This window comes from Peromyscus leucopus, unplaced genomic scaffold (genome assembly GCF_004664715.2).
Source record: "Peromyscus leucopus breed LL Stock unplaced genomic scaffold, UCI_PerLeu_2.1 scaffold_1239, whole genome shotgun sequence".
Taxonomy (NCBI): domain Eukaryota; kingdom Metazoa; phylum Chordata; class Mammalia; order Rodentia; family Cricetidae; genus Peromyscus; species Peromyscus leucopus.
Genome location: NW_023504379.1, coordinates 46,009 through 56,404, shown reverse-complemented (window position 1 = coordinate 56,404; position 10,396 = coordinate 46,009). Strand labels below are relative to the sequence as shown.

Sequence of the window (10,396 nt, the reverse complement as noted above, 5' to 3'; positions counted from 1 at the left end):
ATGAGGTTGACTTGACTACCTAGTCCTGGCAGAGCAGAACAGCTCCTGGCTTACTTGTGTTCAGAGTCTTCTTGTGCTTTTCACCTTTAAAAATCCTCCCCTCACCCTCCTTCACATGGAAAACTCAAATTTAGCTCAAAGATTATTGTCTTGCTAGCAGCTTTAATACATTTAGCTAATTATAATCCAAACTGAGCCTGTGTTCCCCCTCCCCAGGGGGTCATGAACTCTATAACTGATAGTTTTTTTTTTTTCATTTAGGAAGTCATGTTCTTTCTGAAAATGAGACATTATGGTATTGTGGAACTTTCTTATTCCATTTCCCATGTATAAAACCGACAAAGTTCAAAACTCATTTCCCAGCTGGGCATGGTGAGCACATGCCTTTAATCCCAGCACTCTGGAGGTAGAGGTAATCAGATCTCTGTGAGGGAGGTCATCCTAGTCTACAAAGTGAGTTCCACAAGATCCAGGGCTATGTAGAGAGACCCTTGCCTCAAAACAAAAACCCTCATTTTCCAAGTAGAGAGAAGTAAAAACATCACAACAACTTCACCCATAGGACAAAGGTATCCAGGACCTGAACCAAGTTCTAGAATGGCTGTTTTTTTCTAGTTACTGACCTGCACTCTGGATTCTGTCACACCTATCCATCTTGCAAGTTCCTTTCTGTGGGCAAAAGTTGCAAATGTTCAGTATTTGGCATCATGGTTGAAATAAAAAAAATGTGAAAGGCATTTTATATCTGTTTTCAAACTTTTGGCCTCATTTCTGTTCTGTGACATTCACTTTGAGGACTTTGAGGCTTTTAAAATGTATTTCTACCAACAATATTTTATTTTCTATGTGCTAGTGATAGCTTTGTGAAAAAACTGAATAAGTCCCTAAGACACTCAGACACAATTTGAAAATCACTAAAATAGAAAACAAAACGTGATACAAAATGTTACTGACATCAACACGTGTTGATGCAACAGAGCTGTGAACAAAATCACATGGAGGAAAGGTTTTGGGAACTTTGTCAGACTGGAAAGAGAAATTCAAATAAAAGAAAATGGATTAATTAAAATGAAATTCCTAGTGTTCAATTACCATGCAAAAATGTTCAACCTGCTGATTATCAGGGAAAGAAAATACTAAAGCCACAATAGGTACAAAAACACTCTTTAAAAGTCTCACAATGCTAGCAGCACAAGCTTGTACTACCAGAGTGAGGGATCTGAACCAAGCTCTCTGGAAGTTGCAGGCCAGCCTGGGCTGGAAAGTGAGTTTCTGTATCAGTAAGAGAATCAGGAGAAAAGGAGGGGTGGGGAAGAGGAAGGGAGGGGGGAGAAAGAAGAAGGGTTTGAGGGAGGAGAGAGGAAAAGCCAGACTGTGGTGCTGCACTCTTGGTTCTTCCGGGGTTTGCTTTTGTTGTTCTCCTGGCACAGGCCTCCTGGAGCCAAGTAGCTGAGGATGACCTTGAACTTCTTACCCTCATGCTGCCACCTCCCAAATGCCCAAGTGGAGGGATTGCAAACAAGGACTACCAGCACGGATTTGATTGAGTGATTGAGATCACATTTCAGGCTATAGCCCAAGATGTCCTGGAATTTGCAGGGAGCCTTTTGCCTCAGCAGTGTTGCTCGGGCCGCAAGTCACTATACTCAGCACTTTATCTTGCTTTTAGGGACAGTTTTTTTTTCTTGAGTAGAAATTTTAAGGGGAAGAATACTCCCTCTCCCACCCTGCAAAATATTCAACAGTAATAATGAAATCAGTGATTTAAGACAAATGTTCCAAAGCACTTATAAAAATATAACTTAATGCAGAAACTGCATGATGCACAATTTAGTGAAATTTTAAGCAAAGACCAACATGCATTTCCTCAGCCAGCCTCAGACTTCTCACTCCTGCTCTAACCTTGCTTCAAGTCATTTAAATACTTCATGAAAATATCTTTGTTCCTGCTTGCCCACTCCCGTTCACCCCAGAACCCAAGTGCAGAAGACTGGGGTCTGGTAGCCTGGAGTCTGTAGGCTGATTTTATTTTAAGAGCAGTTAGAGAAGGGCCTGGGAAAGATCAGAGGCCTCCTTGGAGTATTTTCTGTTCCCAGCACAAGCCAGACACTGTTCTTACCTTGCTTCAGCACTGGGGTAGTGATTGCGTTCAAAAACACGCTCCAGCTTCTGCAGCTGGAACTCAGTGAACCTGTGGCGGAGGCGGTGCAGCCGGCCTGATGGACCTGGTAGAAGCTGATGGCCTTTTGTCTTCCCAGGGATCTGCTCCTCTCATTGGCCCTTATCTTGGCTATTGCTGCTGGGCCTGCCATCCACGAGAGCTGCACTGCCAACAGGAACTTCATCTCTGACCTCTTCTTTTGCACCTTCTGCTGCTGCTGCAGCCCCCAACATAAGGCCACCCTGTTCACCCTCTTTCTCCTGACTTCCTTTTACATTCTGCAATGTTATCCATTCACTTGCTCCTGGACGGAGGAAACAAAAAGAGAATGATCAGAGAGGGAATCAGAATCCAGGGTGAATGGGGAAGCACAGGGAAGGGCTGCAGACTGAGCTGGCAAGCGTCTGTCCACTTTCATCTGCAAAGAAACAGAGATAATTAGAGCACCTGGCCCATCCATATACTGATCATTTCTTTCTTCTTCAACCTCATCAATTCCCAGATGAAGCAATTGGGTGATGTCTTGAGGTTCCATTCCCTGAATGCTGTTGATGGTGCTCATGCTCCTGCAGAGTGTCTAAGCCCAAGCACTTGGAAGGGAACAAAAGCATTGACCCATGACCTGAAAGTGTTCTCTTCTGGACTGGTCCAGATTACAATGTATCTGGTCAGTCACAGGCATCCTGTTCTGCCTGCTTTCTCAATGTCATTTACTGTGGGTTGAGCCTCTTCAGATTCAACAAGTGACAGCAGTTTAGGGTTGCAATGAGCAGAATGTGCTTGTGAGAACAGAATGGCACAACCCATGGGAATGTGGGGGTGTACATTGGGCTTCTAAGACACAATCCTGCTGATTAGTGTGGCCTTGGTGATGAGGTATCATCCCAGGGAAGAGGACATGCTCAACTGTGCTGACAGATTTGAAGGGAATAAGACACAGTTCTCCCAGTAGCTCTGGAGTCTGGTTGAGAAATGTCAGTGAACACCTCTTGGCCTAGAATTCTACATCTGAGAGCTGGTACTTGACATAAATAAAGCAAATATGATCATATAGAAGATCTCTGCCTCTGAACGTTCACAAAGACAGAAGCTAGACCCTGGCATGCTTCCAGGGTCTCTAGCTGTAGGATATTGAAAAGCATATACAGAGGGTGCTGAAGGCTCAGGAGACCTATCACAGGGACCCACATCTCCCTGGAGCACTGGGGCAATTTACACTGTTTAGCATTGATTAATACTGTTAAGATTGGTTACAACCAAATAGAATTATCTGTTGTCTGCTGAAATTCCCTTAAGTCCTTGTTGTAAAATCCTTGATAAGACTTTATAGGACTAAGTGAATGTGTTAAGATATGCCTTTTTATCTACATAGTCTTTTAAAAGTGTGGCTATGTATGTGTGCACACATGTGCAAATGCAGGCGCATCTTTGGGAACTCTGACCATCTCCTTTGACATAGTTTCTCAATTGCCTGGAGGTCACAAATTAGGCTAGAATTGTACTAGTCAGCAAGTCCTAGGAACTTACCTGCCTCGACCCCATCAGTGCTGAGATTACAAATGAGAGCAAGCATCCCTGCAATTTCTTCTTGGGTATGGGTATCTAGCTCAGGTCCTCAAGGTTGAGCACTTTACCAAATGAGCTATCTCCTTAGCTTGCCTTGTCTTTTCCACAAGGTGGCAGGCAGTTTGGGACACATTACCATCACTCTTTGTGTGCAGTGGGGTCTCAGAAGAAATAGAATTGTTACAGGAAATTGCACACTTGAAACTAATACCCTTGTGGAGCGTTTATGATGTTGGCATTCTAAACCACATAGCAGAAGCTGTTTCCTAATGTTCAGACACCTTAGGCAGATGCAGACAGGGTGTGTTCAGTATTGGAGTACATGGCTAGACTCAAGTCTACTTTTATGAACCAATTGGTTTAGTTGCAGTGACATAGAGGAGCACAGGTTTGAATTTACTTACAGCAGCCTGGGACAAGTTATGGGAACTAAACCACCCAACAAAAGTATCTCTCCCCTGAAGCACGCATTAATTGCTTTTCCATTCTCTGAACTAGGTGGAGGGATGATGACTCCCTCCTTGGTGGCTCACAGTCTGCTAGTACACTCATTCCTGTGCTGTCTCACAAGCTCTCCACCCACTACCCAGGAGTAAATGGCAATTGAATCAATCTTGTAATTTCAAGAAGGCATATGCTATGCCTGAAGAACAATGGACAGCAATAGCTGGCATAGAAAACAGGAACAGAAAGTAAGAGAACTGTTTCCATTTTATTTAAGATGATCATTTATAAAGTAGGTGTCGGTTATATCTGTGACCAGGAGTGCTGTGCCAGAAAGAGCTGCTACTTAAATTATTTTTGAGCCTAGCATGGTGGTGCACCCATATAAACCCAGCACCCAGATTGTGGAGACAGGAGGACCATCACACAAGATGTTTCCAAAACTTGTTTGAAATCTATGTAATAAACGTAGTGGACAATAAAAGTGTACATTTTTTTTCATTCAAAATGATAGAATATGTTTTGAATTTCTCAAAAATTAAAAATAAAAGTATATTTTAAGGTCAATCATAGGTTACAATGTTTATTTCTTTGATTTTTTTGCATTCTTTGAGGGATTTATTGATTTCATCCAATTTTTGTTTGTCTATTCCTCAATTTCTTTAAGGGATTTGTCCAAATCCTCTTTAAGGACCTCTATCATCTTCGTAAAGTAAATTTTAAGGTCATTTCTTGTGCTTCAGCTGTGTTGGATTGCTGTCATAGGATAGCTGGGCTCTGGTGGTGTTATATTGCCCTTTCTGTTATTGATAGTGTTCTTACACTGGCATTTAGGCATCTGGATTTGGGATGATTATAGGTCTAGATGTTGATTCCTGGATTTGTCTTTGTTAGATGGGTGTTATGTTCCTTAGTTTCTCTTTCCTCTCTGGTCTTCTGGCTTAAACAGCCAAGGGTTCTGGTGACTAGCATGCCTTCAGGTCCAGTAGGCTGTCCCCTTTGGGGATTTTGAGGATAGCGGTCCCTAGACCTGGCCTGGCATCTGGTAAAGCTGAAGGCTTCTTCCAAAGTTGTAGATCAGCATATAGAGCCCAAGGGAGGGAGGTCAGACTGGGGTCCCTAGATCTGGCTAGGCCCCTGGGGTCCCAAAGACCAGCCTGTACTCCAAGAAAGCTAAAGTCTTCTTCTGAATTTGGAGACCTGGGGTCCCTAGATCCAGCCTGGTCTCTGGGGTTCTTAGGACCATTCTGGCCTCCCCTAAGGCTGCCCTGGCTGTGGGCTCTAGTATCACATAGTTTATAATATTATAATGAAAATTTGGGGAGTACTTATAAAATAAACTTAGATGGAAAACCTGGATGAATTGAAATGTAATGTTTCCAGAGCTGAATAGACACAGAGAGATAATTATGTGGTTGAGGATAAAAATTACATCAATTTCTAATCCGAAATTCTACTCAGTACCCTCTTTCTTAAGATCTGTTTTTCTTGCTTTAGTGATATGTATGAGTGTGCATGTGTCTCTGTGTGTATTTGCACATGTGTGGGGTGTCCCATGTGGGTGCTAGAAACCTAACTTGAGTTCTGTGCAAGAGCAGTAGACTCTTTCAACCACTGACATATCTTTACAGGCCTTCTAATGAGGAAGTTTGAAATAAAAATCTGATATAGTTTTTTTACAGCCCATGATGTATAGCCTTGTATAAGGTAAGTGTATAATCATGATTTGTCTGGCAGCCATTAATGGGCATGTGATCCAGTTTGAGAAGCAGCAAACCCTTGGCCCCTCTTCTTCTTTGAGTGAGGGACATAATCTCCCCTCTCTTGTCTCTTTGGAGATCAACCTGCATTTCTGTAATGAGAGTTGAGGTGGACAGAGCAGACCAGTGTGTTCAGACAGCAGTGAGTGCTGCAGGTCTTACAAGGTAACTATGGAGGATTTGCAGCTCTCACAAGTGAGACATGCCTAGCTTTATATCAACAATTAAACCATGTGAGGGTTATGGACTTCAGAGTAGACATAGTCAGCTTCTACTCAGTGTCCTTCTACACCATCTGTGACTCTGCAGGACCAAGGGCAGGCATACAACTGCTAGCTAGAGCGAGAAAAAGGGTGGACATGACAAAGTAGTTTAATGGGAGGTAAGTGAATTTTCAAAGGTGTGTTCAGTGGTCTCAGGAATGCTTACAAGGTAACTGGTAAAGAAGGATTGTATACATTGATCTGTGTTTTCATAATACTTCATTGAAGATTTCATCAAATGTGTTTTGACCATATTCACACAAACACATCCCATCCACAAGCACATCCCCCCACACACACCTCTCCCACATCCTAGTCACTCAACTTGAACTTCATGTCCTCTTTGTTTATGAAGTCCACCTAGTTCCATATGTGCTGCCCAAGTAGATTTGGGTATGAGGCCATCCTCTAGAGAGTGGTCAATCTGGCAAGGGATATACTCTTGAAAAAAAAACAAACCTCCCTCTCCCAGCAGCTATCATTTGTCACTAGCTCCTCAGCTAGGGGTGGGACTTCCGGCCCACCTCCCCTGCCCATGCTGGGATTGTGTTCTGGTATGAGCATATGTAGGTCTTATCTTTCCAATGTCTTTGACATTTAACTGATCAAGGTAACAGACTGTGGAACACTAGCCCATAAATGGGACATGTCTATCACACACCCTCCCTCCCAAGGCTCAGGGTTCATTGAGATTTTGGGGTGAGAAGAAGAGATGGAGATGGTGGGTGACTACAAGAAAACAGTGTTTCCTCACACAGCTGGACACTTGTACATATAAATCCACAGCAGTTGGGACAGCATAGCAAAGGTCCCCACAAGCTCAAGTCAAAATCCTTTAAGTTAGGCATGAAGTCACTTCCACCTGATGAGTTCCTCGTGATTGACAGCTGCCAGGACAGGCAGAGTCAGTTTTCTTTTAAGGTGCAGTCCCTGATAGGTCGACCATGTTCCAGTGGATAGCTTCACAAACAAGAGTGCAAGGCAGCACAAATAAGACTTGATGGGTTGTTTCTTTAAAGGGCACAAAGTAGGGTGGGTAGAGAGCTGGGAGTGGTTCTCAGACGGTGGGGGGTGAACATGATCAAAATACATTATCCATAATTATCAAGGAACTAACAATGACCCCATTACCAGGCCTAGTAGTCCAAGTGACTCCCAAAATACAGACAATTGCTGCTGCCCTAGGATGCCTCTCAGCAGATGGAAGTGAGCCTCTGTTGGCTAAGACACTGTACAGCAGAGGGATGTAGCCTGAAAGCCACCTCCCTGTGTGTTTGGCTTCCATCTGACAAGAAATTGCTATGCAAGCTGCCAAGGGGGAGAAGCAATTAACAGTAATACCCAACAACAGCTCCCAGTTAGTACAACAACGCCCAATTATCCAGAGAGGTGTCAGGAGAGACACTCCCATGTTGGTGGTAACCAACAGCTGTCTATTTGGACATTTAAGACCCACTCCACAGGAGGGAAATCATCCCTCATACTAGAAACCTAGACAACATCCCAGGACTGGTGAGGTTATGTATTTTAGAAGAGAATTTACAATTGCCATGATGATAGAATGGAATAATTCAAACCGGATTGTTAATCTCATCCTTATATCAGTGTGACCACCACCCCTAATCAGAGAACCCTCTGTCTACAGCAAACAGAGACCATCACAGAAGCCACAAATGGACAGAATGCAGAGTACAATGGCTCATGGAGAGCTTCAATTCCAGGATGTCTGCTGTGAAACAGTCACTCACAGAACCGGCTGCATAAATGAGATCAGAATACTGGCCATATCACCAGACAAGATGATGGAGAGATGGTAAAGTGTCCATGGAAGGAGAGACACTATGTACTGGGATTTTTGGCCTGGGTTTTATTTTGTTCCTAGACAGAGAACAGTGGGCAGCTAGTGCCTACAGAGAGAGGGGGAATTGACCTCTCCCAGGGATGAGCCCTCTAAGTGGTTAGTCAAGGCAAAGGAGCAGCCCAGAAATCATATACACACAAACAACTAAAGCCGACTTAGCAGGCCGTATTCACACAGTTGTTCATACACATATGTCTATACGTAGAAGAGTAATTGAAAAGAGGCAATTAATGTGAGAGTAGTGGGGGAAGGCTTGGGAGGAGATGGAAGGAGGGGACTTGGGAGAAATTGAGGGAGGAGAGATTCTATCAGTCCATTTCTTTATTTGAGTTGGCTTTAGTTGGCTTTCTGCTTCTGTAATAAAACATAGGAACTAAAGCAAACCGGGGAGGAAAGGGTTTATTTCCTCTCAGCGCTTACAGTCTATCATTGAGAGAAGTCAGGGTAGGAACTGGAAGCAGGAACTGAGGCAGAGGCTGTGTAGAGATGTTGCTTACTGGCTTGCTCCTCTTGGCTTCTTCAGCCTGCTTTCTAATACACTCCAGAATGACCTGCTCTGGGGTGGCTCCACCCACAGTGGGAGGGACCCTTCCATGTCAATCATTAATCCAGAAAATGCTCCTCAGAATTGCTTACTGAATGGAGCCTATTTCCAATGGAGAATCCCTCTTTCTAGATGCGTCTAGCTTCTGCTACTTGACAAAAAACTTGTCACCACAACAGACACTTTGTCCACTGGAAAAAGAAAAGAAAAACCAAAACAATATAAAAAGAAACAGACAAAAATGGTTCTCTCAGATTCTATGGTTGGTGTGAAATCCAAGGTATGGCCAGAACCATCTCTGTCTGGATAAACACCACCTCCCTAGAGATTTTCAATGACCCTCTTGCCCATGTGTTGTACAACATGGTCAGGGTGAGGATGAAAACACTATGATGGAGGACAGGATAATTCATGGGTCAATGTAAACACCCCTTGACAAACGCCCATGACATAAAAGTCTACTGATGCTTACTCTGTGATGTCCCCCCCCCACAGAAGGAGAGCTTGTCATTTTCTTTAATGGCATTTCCTTAATAACTGTCATACAAACCATACTAATGCAGAAGTCACATGAAGAAAGACTATTTATTTCAAATACAGGTTCTTAGGGAAGAAAGATGTAACAACATGTGGGTGGAAGACAAAATGTATCTACAAGTGGATCCTGGTCAAGGGGGGCACACTGGGGCTCCTCCACAATATTCAGATTGAGGTGGAGCATGTCCTAGGAGGAGCACTGCTAAGTCCTGGCAGATTCTTCCCTCACCAGATCTGTTCTCTCCTCTTCCTGAACCATCTCTGCAATGAGAGGGAGAGGGATTTGTTCAGTAGGGTAATCAGGATATAATCGGAAAAGACATCCTGAGACATTAGCTGCTCTCTATAATTTAGATTGCACAGAAGAACCTGCTCTCTCCCTACTCTAATGCTGTGTGAGGCCGAGAGGCTGGGACAGAGTCCACTGCTTGCCTAGAATGTGGGAAGCCCTGGTTTCCACCCCAGTACTGCAGAACAGTCCCTGGTCAAATGGTCAAACATTGCATGCCCTTCCCCCCTCCCTATAGTAATTCACCCTGGAGGAATTCAGCAGCATTTTTTAAGGCAGATGCACCAGCGTGCTTCAGATAATTATAAGGCTGGGTATCCTTATCTGTGTGGCATCACCAGATGCTTCAAAACAACAGAAGGACCAAGCATTTGGAATCTGCTTTCCCATTCTTTTTTTTTTTTTCTTTTTTTCGAGACAGGGTTTCTCTGTGTAGCGTTGCGCCTTTCCTGGGACTCACTTGGTAGCCCAGGCTGGCCTCGAACTCACAGAGATCTGCCTGGCTCTGCCTCCCGAGTGCTGGGATTAAAGGCGTGCGCCACCACCGCCCAGCTTTTTTTTTTTTTTCTGCTTTCCCATTCTTATCACACTCTCTTTAACCAAGCTTACATTATTAGCATTATAAGTGCTGGGTTCTGCCTGTCAACTACCCACACAACCAAATTGCCCTGTAAGGATAGAATCTATACTTAGTTTTCAGTATTTCTAATCGTTTAGGATCATGGAACCCTTAGCTACACAAATTTGAATGTTATAACCCTAGGACTACTCTACAGAGAAGCCCTACCTAAAGAATACCAGCATTAAAGGACTTGAATGTACCTGTACATACATACATACACACAGACACAGACACGCAGACACACAGACTCTCTCTCTCTTTCTCTCTCTCTCTCTCTCTCTCTCTCTCTCTCTCTCTCTCACACACACACACACACACATATATATATATATATATATATATATATATA

The 10,396-nt window shown here is 43.6% G+C and overlaps 1 pseudogene; it reads right to left on the bottom strand.

The window, feature by feature from the left end:
- Positions 1-623: 623 nt before the first annotated feature.
- On the bottom strand, positions 624-2,716 carry LOC114687422 (annotated as a pseudogene).
- Positions 2,717-10,396: the final 7,680 nt, after the last annotated feature.